At 51.4% G+C, this 7780-nt stretch overlaps 1 long non-coding RNA gene across 1 annotated transcript in view; it reads left to right on the top strand.

The window, feature by feature from the left end:
• Nucleotides 1–691, top strand: part of LOC131089849 (uncharacterized) — an 8404-nt gene extending 7713 nt beyond the window's left edge. Inside the window, exon 3 of the long non-coding RNA XR_009115276.1 lies at nt 535–691. This is a non-coding gene — a long non-coding RNA (uncharacterized LOC131089849). The remainder of the gene's footprint in view (nt 1–534) is intronic.
• Nucleotides 692–7780: the final 7089 nt, after the last annotated feature.

The following is a 7780-nucleotide window of genomic DNA, read 5'->3' as shown; positions in this document are numbered from 1 at the left end:
TAGAATAATTTGAGTCATCAGCTTTGTAGATGCATAATTACATGTTACTTCCTGGATTTTTATAATATTCCAAGCTGGTATTTAATTAAAAACTGGCACTTGGGATCCAGTTTCTTTAGGGTTTTGTGTATGGAAACCTGGACCCTAATTTCAATATTTCTGTTGATATCCTGCAGCTTTCCTGACTCCACACCCATCCTCTGCTCTGAGGCTGGCTTGAGGGTGCAGGGTAGGGCTGTGGTCCTGTTGAACTCAAGAGATCAAACCACCATTAAATCCAATTTATTTTACTAGAACCAACAAAGATTTTACACCAACAATGTCAGGACACTTCAGTCATGATTGAGCGATATTTTTACTATCTGTGGATTTTCTGCTCTTAAATTAATTCCAACAAATATGTTGAGTTATGGATAAGAATTGTTCTATCCCTTCCCCTTCTTTAAGATGGAAACAAGATATATTTTCATTAAATCCCTTTATTTTCGCTCATTTCTTTCTATTCCTCCTGTTACCCAGCACTTTGTTTTTCAGATTTGTCACCTTGTGCAGGTTCTGCTGAGACTCTGGTCCCCTGGCAGCAGCAGGATATTGGAGGATTTGAGCTGAGATCTCTGAGCAGCCACAGCCCCCTGCTCTGACCCCTCATTTCCAGCCCAGACACGGCTCCCTCAGCCCCACATTTCCTCCAGGTAAGACTTGACTTCATAAGGATCTCGTTTGTGACCATCTTTCCTTCAGTTGTTTTGTGCCATCAGGAGGCTGCAGGGTGGCTCCTGTCCCATGGGATGCTCCATGGGGACCCAGCCCTGGTGTTTAACCCACAGCCATGGGATCAGGGATGCTGTTCCAGAGGGAGAATGGGAAGCACAGCTCTGCTCTCCAGAGGATGGCTGCTGGCTGCTCCAGCACATTGTTCTGTGCTGGCAGAACAGATCTGGGCTTGGTCTTTGCTCCAGGAAATTCCCTTGGTGAGGTACCCAGCCGCCCTAAGTCTCTTTCTGCTGCCACAGCAGTGATCCCAACACCCACGCACAGGACTGGTGTCCTGGGGTGGATTTTCTTTAGGGCTGGCTTGGGAAGAGTGCCCATAGGAAATGAATGAATAATTCAATAATTTGTGGCTGGTTGGAGAGCTGGAGTACCTCCACGCTCTGGCCAGGGTTTGGAAAGTTGATGAGCAGATGGAATGTTGGGCTGGGCCCTCTTTCATCCTTGTAAAATTCCCCCACAGCTTTGGGGAGCTGTGGGCATTTGGAAAAGGTGCAGGTGGTGGCTCTGTGCTGGTGCCCTGTGCTCCCTGAGTGGGATGTGTGGGTGAGCAGGACCAGCTCTCCCTGTAAGGATGGGGGAACTGGGCTGTGCCCTGGCTCTGGGCACCAGATCCAGAGGAGAGGCTTCCTCTTTCTGCTGTGTGCTTGCCAAGGCAGCCTGGAGGAGAAAACAGAGCAGGGAATCAAATAGGAAATCCGGATGTTTGGTGGAGGAGGGAGAGCTGGGGAGTGCAGTGAAGGCAGCCTGGAAAACCGTGGGGTGTTCTGCAGCCTGAGAGGGGAAAGGGGGGTGACAGGGGCTGGGACAGTGCCAGGGAACAGGAGGAGGCAGGGACCGTGCAAAGCAGCTGGGAAGAAGCCTTCTTTGCGGGAGGAAATGTTATTATTAGTGCTCAGTTTCCTGGACAAAAGATTCTTGTCTATTTAAATAGTTCAGCTTCACGGGGCTGCAGCTCTCCAGACACAATAAAATCCGCCTTTTCTCCCTGTCATTGTCATTTCCCGCTGGCAGCAGGTGGCTGCAGCTCCTGTGCTCTGGAGTAGGACATTGCAGGGCCAGGCAGGGCAACCCCTGGGGACGGGGCTTTGTCCCTTGTGTCACCTCACATCTGTCCATGGAGGTGCTGCTCTCTCACAGCAGTGCAGATGCTGCTGATAGAGAGATTAGGATCTATTAGATTGGAATAAAATTGGCAAAAGCATAAAAATATTAAAAAGTTAAATATCTTGAAAGAAACTGCTCTTTAAGAATCCTCCTGGGCCATCCTCAGGCTTCCTCAGCCAACCATGGCAGCAGCAAAATACAGAAGCTCACTAATGCCAAATAATCACAGCTAATGGATAATTGGGATTATTCTTTCCACCCAGGCATGCACAACAGCCACACAGGGGTTGGGGTTGTTGTTGTGGGGGGAAGAGACCCAAGTTCTGTGCAAGGTGATGCTCACACCTGAGCTGTCTCTGGTGAGTGGGGTGAGGTGCTGCCCTGGCCCTGGTGTCTCCATGTGATCTCTGTGTGCTTCAGCAGGTCAGGCTCTTTTCACAGAAAATCCAGATGATTTCCTGTGATAGGTGAGAAATACTTTTCCTACCTGTCTTGAAATGTTAAAATCTGACAACAATAGTGTGGAATTTTCTTTGTAGAAAACCCTGATTTTCTTTCCTGTATTCATGTAGCTGGAGTTTAATATCAGATCTATCCCTATAAAGATAGAAATGGGACTTTTATTCCATAAAAAGCTGGGAGATGTCTCACTCTACTCTTTTCCTGATTATAATGGTTGCTGGTTCCAAGCCCTGCAAGGCTTTGAAAAGCCAGCCTTCCTGAATGTATGACAAATATATCACAGAATCACGGAATATCCTGTCTTGGAAAGGACCCACAGGGATCATTGAGCCCAAGTGCTGGACCTGATATAAATATATATTTATATTGAATTACTGCAGAAGTGCAGATGTGCTCCAAGCAGTGTGAGGGAGCCGTGGTGGGGCTCGTGGCTGTCACGAAGGACACACAGGATGCACAGTTGCTAAACCACTAAAAGCACGTCCTGTTCATCTCAGTGGGGACTTTCTGTGTTGGGATTCTGGAAAACTGAGCAGCTCATATAAATATATATTTATATCAGGTCCAGCACTTGGGCTCAATGATCCCTGTGGGTCCCTTCCAAGACAGGATATTCCGTGATTCTGTGATATATTTGTCATACAGCCAACCTGCAGTCATGCCAGTCAGACATGGATTTTAATCAGGAGTTTTGGAAGATAGCAGCAGCCATTCTTTAAATGCAGAGCACTTGGGGATGAGCTGTGGGTGTTTTATAGGTGTGAGTTTGATTTGCTGGTTTGGTCAGGGTGGGCAAAGCCCCAGCTGTGTGTGGCCTCCAGCCTCAGCAGTGATTGTGAGCCCTGGCAATTCCTGCTTTGGTTTCACAGCAGCCTGCACTGTTCTGTGCTGGACCTGGGCTTCTGCATCAGGCTCCATCCACCCCAGAGCTCTGAGCTTGTCCCCACTGCCTGGGGGTCCTGAGAACGTGGCCGGCAGCAGGAGAAGCTGAGAGGGAGAACTCGTGCCACAGCTTGCCCTGGCAGCAGGAGCCCCAGGGATGGGGGGTTCTGTTTGCCCTCCAGAGCAGCTCTGCTGTCCCTGTCCCCGTGGCCATGGGGACAGCAGTGGCTCCTGGGTGACTGTGCAGTGCATGCTGGCCCTGGGGATGTGCTGAACTGCTCAAGCAAATCATCCTAAAATAGGCTTCATATGTGATGCAGAAGAACCCAAGCAAAACAGAGCCCAGCCAACCCCAAATTTATGCTTGTGGTTACTGAAGCTTGTGAGATCCATTTTTTGTTTACTTAAAACTGATTTCAAAGAGGTTTTTTTTTTTTTTATTTCTTTCTTTTAATTCTCATTCTTGATCCTTGAGCTGGGGGATGGTCGTGGCACTGCTCCAGCTGGGGCTGAGCCTCCTGCTGTCATCATCACAGAGCAGCTCTGTCCCAAATGCCCAGAATTAAGGTCCTGGTGAGGTGTGGGAGCACTGTTACACCCCCAGAACAGGATCTGTGGTCGCTGTTCCATTGGCACATCCCAGCAGTCACCCACAGCATCCTGAGAGAGTCTTTTATTTTCATGACAACCTGGAAAAGTTGTTATCAGTGGAGCTTTTCGGTTTTTTCCTATTTCTAACTTTTGAAAATATTTAAGCTAGGAATTGTTAAAAGCACAAGTTCAGTTGAAAAAAAAAATAGGGGGAAAAGAAAAGGGGCCAAGAAACAAAAACCCCCAAAGCCCAGAGAGCCTTTGTGGAGCTGGCAGAAACCAGAGCACAGAATCAGCACATGTGGGGTGTCATGCCACATGAGGGGTGTACCCCAGTGGATAGGAAAGCCTCGAAAGCCCAGACTGCCATGTTTCAGGACAAACTGTATAGAAAATAAGCACAAAGCATAAATAAAGCACAGGCAGGAAGCGATGGCTGTGGGACAGAGACCTGAGGTGATGCTGCCCACAGTCCCCAGCTCCTGCTGCTGGGGACCCTCCCCAGCCTGGCCAGGGCAGGGAGTGAGGGAAGCACCCATATATTTTCCTTTTTCAGGAATCCCTGGCTGTGTGGCCCCTTTTCAGCAGAGAATTCCTGCAGCCCCAGCGTTTGAAGTGGCCGAATCCCTGCAGGCTGGGGCCAGCAGCTCCGTCTGGCCAGGACCCATCGTCCCCTCAGCACTGGTGTGGTGAGTGCCCTGGTGCCAAGCCCACATGGAGCTGTTCCCCGAGCAGATTCCTTCCTCTGGCTCCTTTTATTTCTTCTTTTCTTCTTCTTTTCAACACTCACTAGGAGATTTGTCAGCGTTGCACGTGGCATCCCGGTGGCAGTTTGTGTTGGCATCCTTGGGGTCCCTGTGCCCCGAGGGGACAAGGACTGTGTGGGGACAGGGCCAGGCAGCACAGCCTGCCAGGGGGGACAGCCCAGACTGTCAGGAAAACTCCAAAAGGAATGGAAATGGCCTTGGGGCAAAATCCTGGAGAGAATGGGGTGGCTGATGCTGCTGCTGTCTGTCTGTCCCTGCAGAACCTCAGCGCTCCTGACCGCGGTTATTGTGCTGTGGAATTGCTTTTGGAGGGTGTTCAGGCAGCAAAGTGGGGCAGGAGGCCCTCTCCAGGCTGGTTTAACTCTTCTGTGGGGTGTGATTTCTGGCTCACAGAGGCAGGGGAGCTGGGAGATGGGGCTGGAGCTGAGGCAGTGCAGGACAGCAGGGCCTGGGAATGTGGGCAGCACCCGACAGAGCTGTGAAGGACACCAGAAAATGGATTTCACTAAAAAAAAAAGAGATCTAAGCCTGCATTTCAGCGAGGAAGGAGAAGAGGTGGGTTTGAAGGGTTTGGAGGAACAGAATGGAACAACAACTGGCTGGGGGAGCAGGACAAACCATGGAGATGCTCTGCATGTGCTGGGGCCCATCCCATGGGCACAGAATGAATGAATGTGTCCCAAGCGTTAGGAGGGAGGAAGATCTGTTCCAGAGACCCAGCCCAGAGCAGGCTGGGGAGCAGAGGGTGTTTAGGAGCCGTGGGGAGCTCTGTGCTCCTTGGTGCAGACAGTGTTAATCACTGGGGCTTAGCAGCGTGCCAGGGCTGGGGCGGAGGAAATGGTTCCATGTCTAGATGGGCTTAACACAATGTAAACTCTGTCGTGCACTCAGAAAGTTACATCTGAGTGTGAAGGAGCTGTTCCCCAGCACAGCAGCCTGGGCTGAGGGTTTCCTCACGGTGTTGGTGGAGCTAAAGCTGTTGCACAGTGTCCATGTGCCTTTTCCTTTTCCTGCAGTGACAATTGACATCCTCAGGGATGCCCTTCCCAAGCTCTTTCTTACACAGGCTGTTTGGCTAGAAAAAAGAAGAGATTTATTTTGTGTTGGGGAAAAACTTGTCCAGATTCTGAGGAAAACTGGTAAAACAGTGTTTTAGTTATAATTCATTGCTCTCTGTCTCATTTTGGAATCACATTTTTGGCCAGGGTACATCTGGCCAACGCTGCTGCGATAGTGCCCCAAGCCTTCCTCTTGGTTCTCATTTAGGTTAGAAAGTAATTAAAGGAGGGTAAAAAAAGAAGTGACAGAGTTACTGGCTCTCTTTCCAAAAGTGAAGGGTTTAGGCCAAACTCCTGCTAAGAAAATAAACAGAAATTCATTTTTCTCTTGCAAGTTCTTCCCACATATTGAATTTCCATGCTCAGTGACAGGGGGGATCTGCTCGAGTGAGCAGCAATTGAATTCTGATGGCTTTGAGTTGTGCTTGGATTTGCTTTGGAAAGCTGGGGCTGTCCGTGGAGAGCAGGGCTTGGACCTGAGCTTGGGGCCTTGTTCTCCAAGGAGCACAAACCTTGTAGCCTGAGTTACAAAGCTGTAACTTCTATGGTTGTGGCTGGAAATTTTTCTCCTGCCCAATTTCTGCTCAGTGTCCTGCCTATCTGTTATAGAGCCCATCCTCCCCAAATTTGGCCAACATTTGCTAGTCTGAGCCTGGAAACGATTTTTAATTGAGGCACAGGTCAGAGGTTGGCTCTTGTGGCACATGTGGGTGTGAATGTCCTTCCCACATTCTCTCCTGCAAGAAGAGGAAACCCATGTTGGGATAATTTCTGCAGAAAGCAGTAAATTTGGGGTAGTGGGGAGTGTTTGGGCTTGTCCCAAAGGTACCCACCCCCAGGAGCCTCTGGTGTGGGGCTGTGCTGAGCAGGGATGAGCCCTGGCAGTGGGTGGGAGATGCTTTGGTGGTCACCACGACCATCAGGCCCCTCTGGGCAGCTGGGGTGACAGCAGATGGTCCCAGGGAAGTGCTGTGAGAGCCAGGGGCTGGAGGTGCCCTGTGCCTCGGTGATAAATTGATAAAAGTGTCATGGCTCAGGAAGCAGGGCAGGGAAGGATGTGAGGGACAGAGGATTCATATCCTGGAAACACCGCCGTGTCACGGCCTGGGAATTCTGCAGGATAAATGCATTTGCCTGTCCTGCTGCAGACAATCTGCTTAATGTGGGAAGCAGAGTTTCCTGCAGCACCGAGCCAGTGGGAAGGGAAAACCCTGAGAGGCAGGAAGGGCCAGGGAGAATTAAGCAGGTAAACCCATTAGCAGTGACCACCTCTTTGTGTGGGGATTACACAAAGCTGCTGCTTGGGGATGCTCAGCGCCTGGGGAGGAGCCAGGGCTGCTGGGGGCGCCTCTCCCCTCTCCCGAGGGCTCCACCCGGAGCTGGGATTAGCACTGGCCACAGGCCGCCCTCGCTGGCCAGAACAAACTGCTGCACGTGCTGAGGAGAGCCCAGCCTGCAGAACCCTGGTGATGCTGTGGGCAGAGGCTTGGCAGGCTCTGCTCAGCAAATCCCCCCATTCTTCCCAACGGGACCTTCCTCATGGAAATCACTCTTTAAGGAAGAGATTTACGTTGTTCTGCTGCTCTGGACAGAGGTTTACCCCAGCTCCCTGCTCAGCTTGGGAGTTCTTCAGATAGTGGCTGTAGAAGCGGAGTCAGGGCACAAGGAGGAATAGATGTGCTGTCCCAAGAGCCTCTCTCAGTCAGGACATCCCAAAAGGGTTTGGCAGAAGCTCGGGCCGGTGGGGAGGGAGCTCTGGGGTGCAGTGGAGGATGCTGGAGGTGGGTGTGTGGAGGGGGGACGCCCCAGTGCCAGGGAGAGCTGCGGGGATGGCATCACCAGGGGCCAGGCTGGGGCTGGGGCACTCCCTGGGTCCTTGCTGGAGCCTCTGAGGGGACGATGCTGCCCGAGCTCGTGGTGGCCAGCGCCGTGTCCAGAGCTCCCATCCTGTGTATGTCCTCCGGCCGCCTTCCCAACATGCCAACCACAGGAAAGCAGCAGAAACCCAAGCTTTCCTTTTGCTTGGATTCCCATCACTTCCCAAACTTTAATGACCGACCATTCCCTCGCTCGGGCTGGTTTGGCTCTCCCGGCCAGGGCCGAGCTCTGGCTCATGGGCTGAGCAGCCACGGCGTGAGAGGA

This window comes from Melospiza georgiana, chromosome 15 (assembly GCF_028018845.1).
Source record: "Melospiza georgiana isolate bMelGeo1 chromosome 15, bMelGeo1.pri, whole genome shotgun sequence".
Classification (NCBI taxonomy): Eukaryota; Metazoa; Chordata; class Aves; order Passeriformes; family Passerellidae; genus Melospiza; species Melospiza georgiana.
Note: the sequence above shows the minus strand (reverse complement) of the source record. Positions and strands in the feature narration are given on the sequence as shown.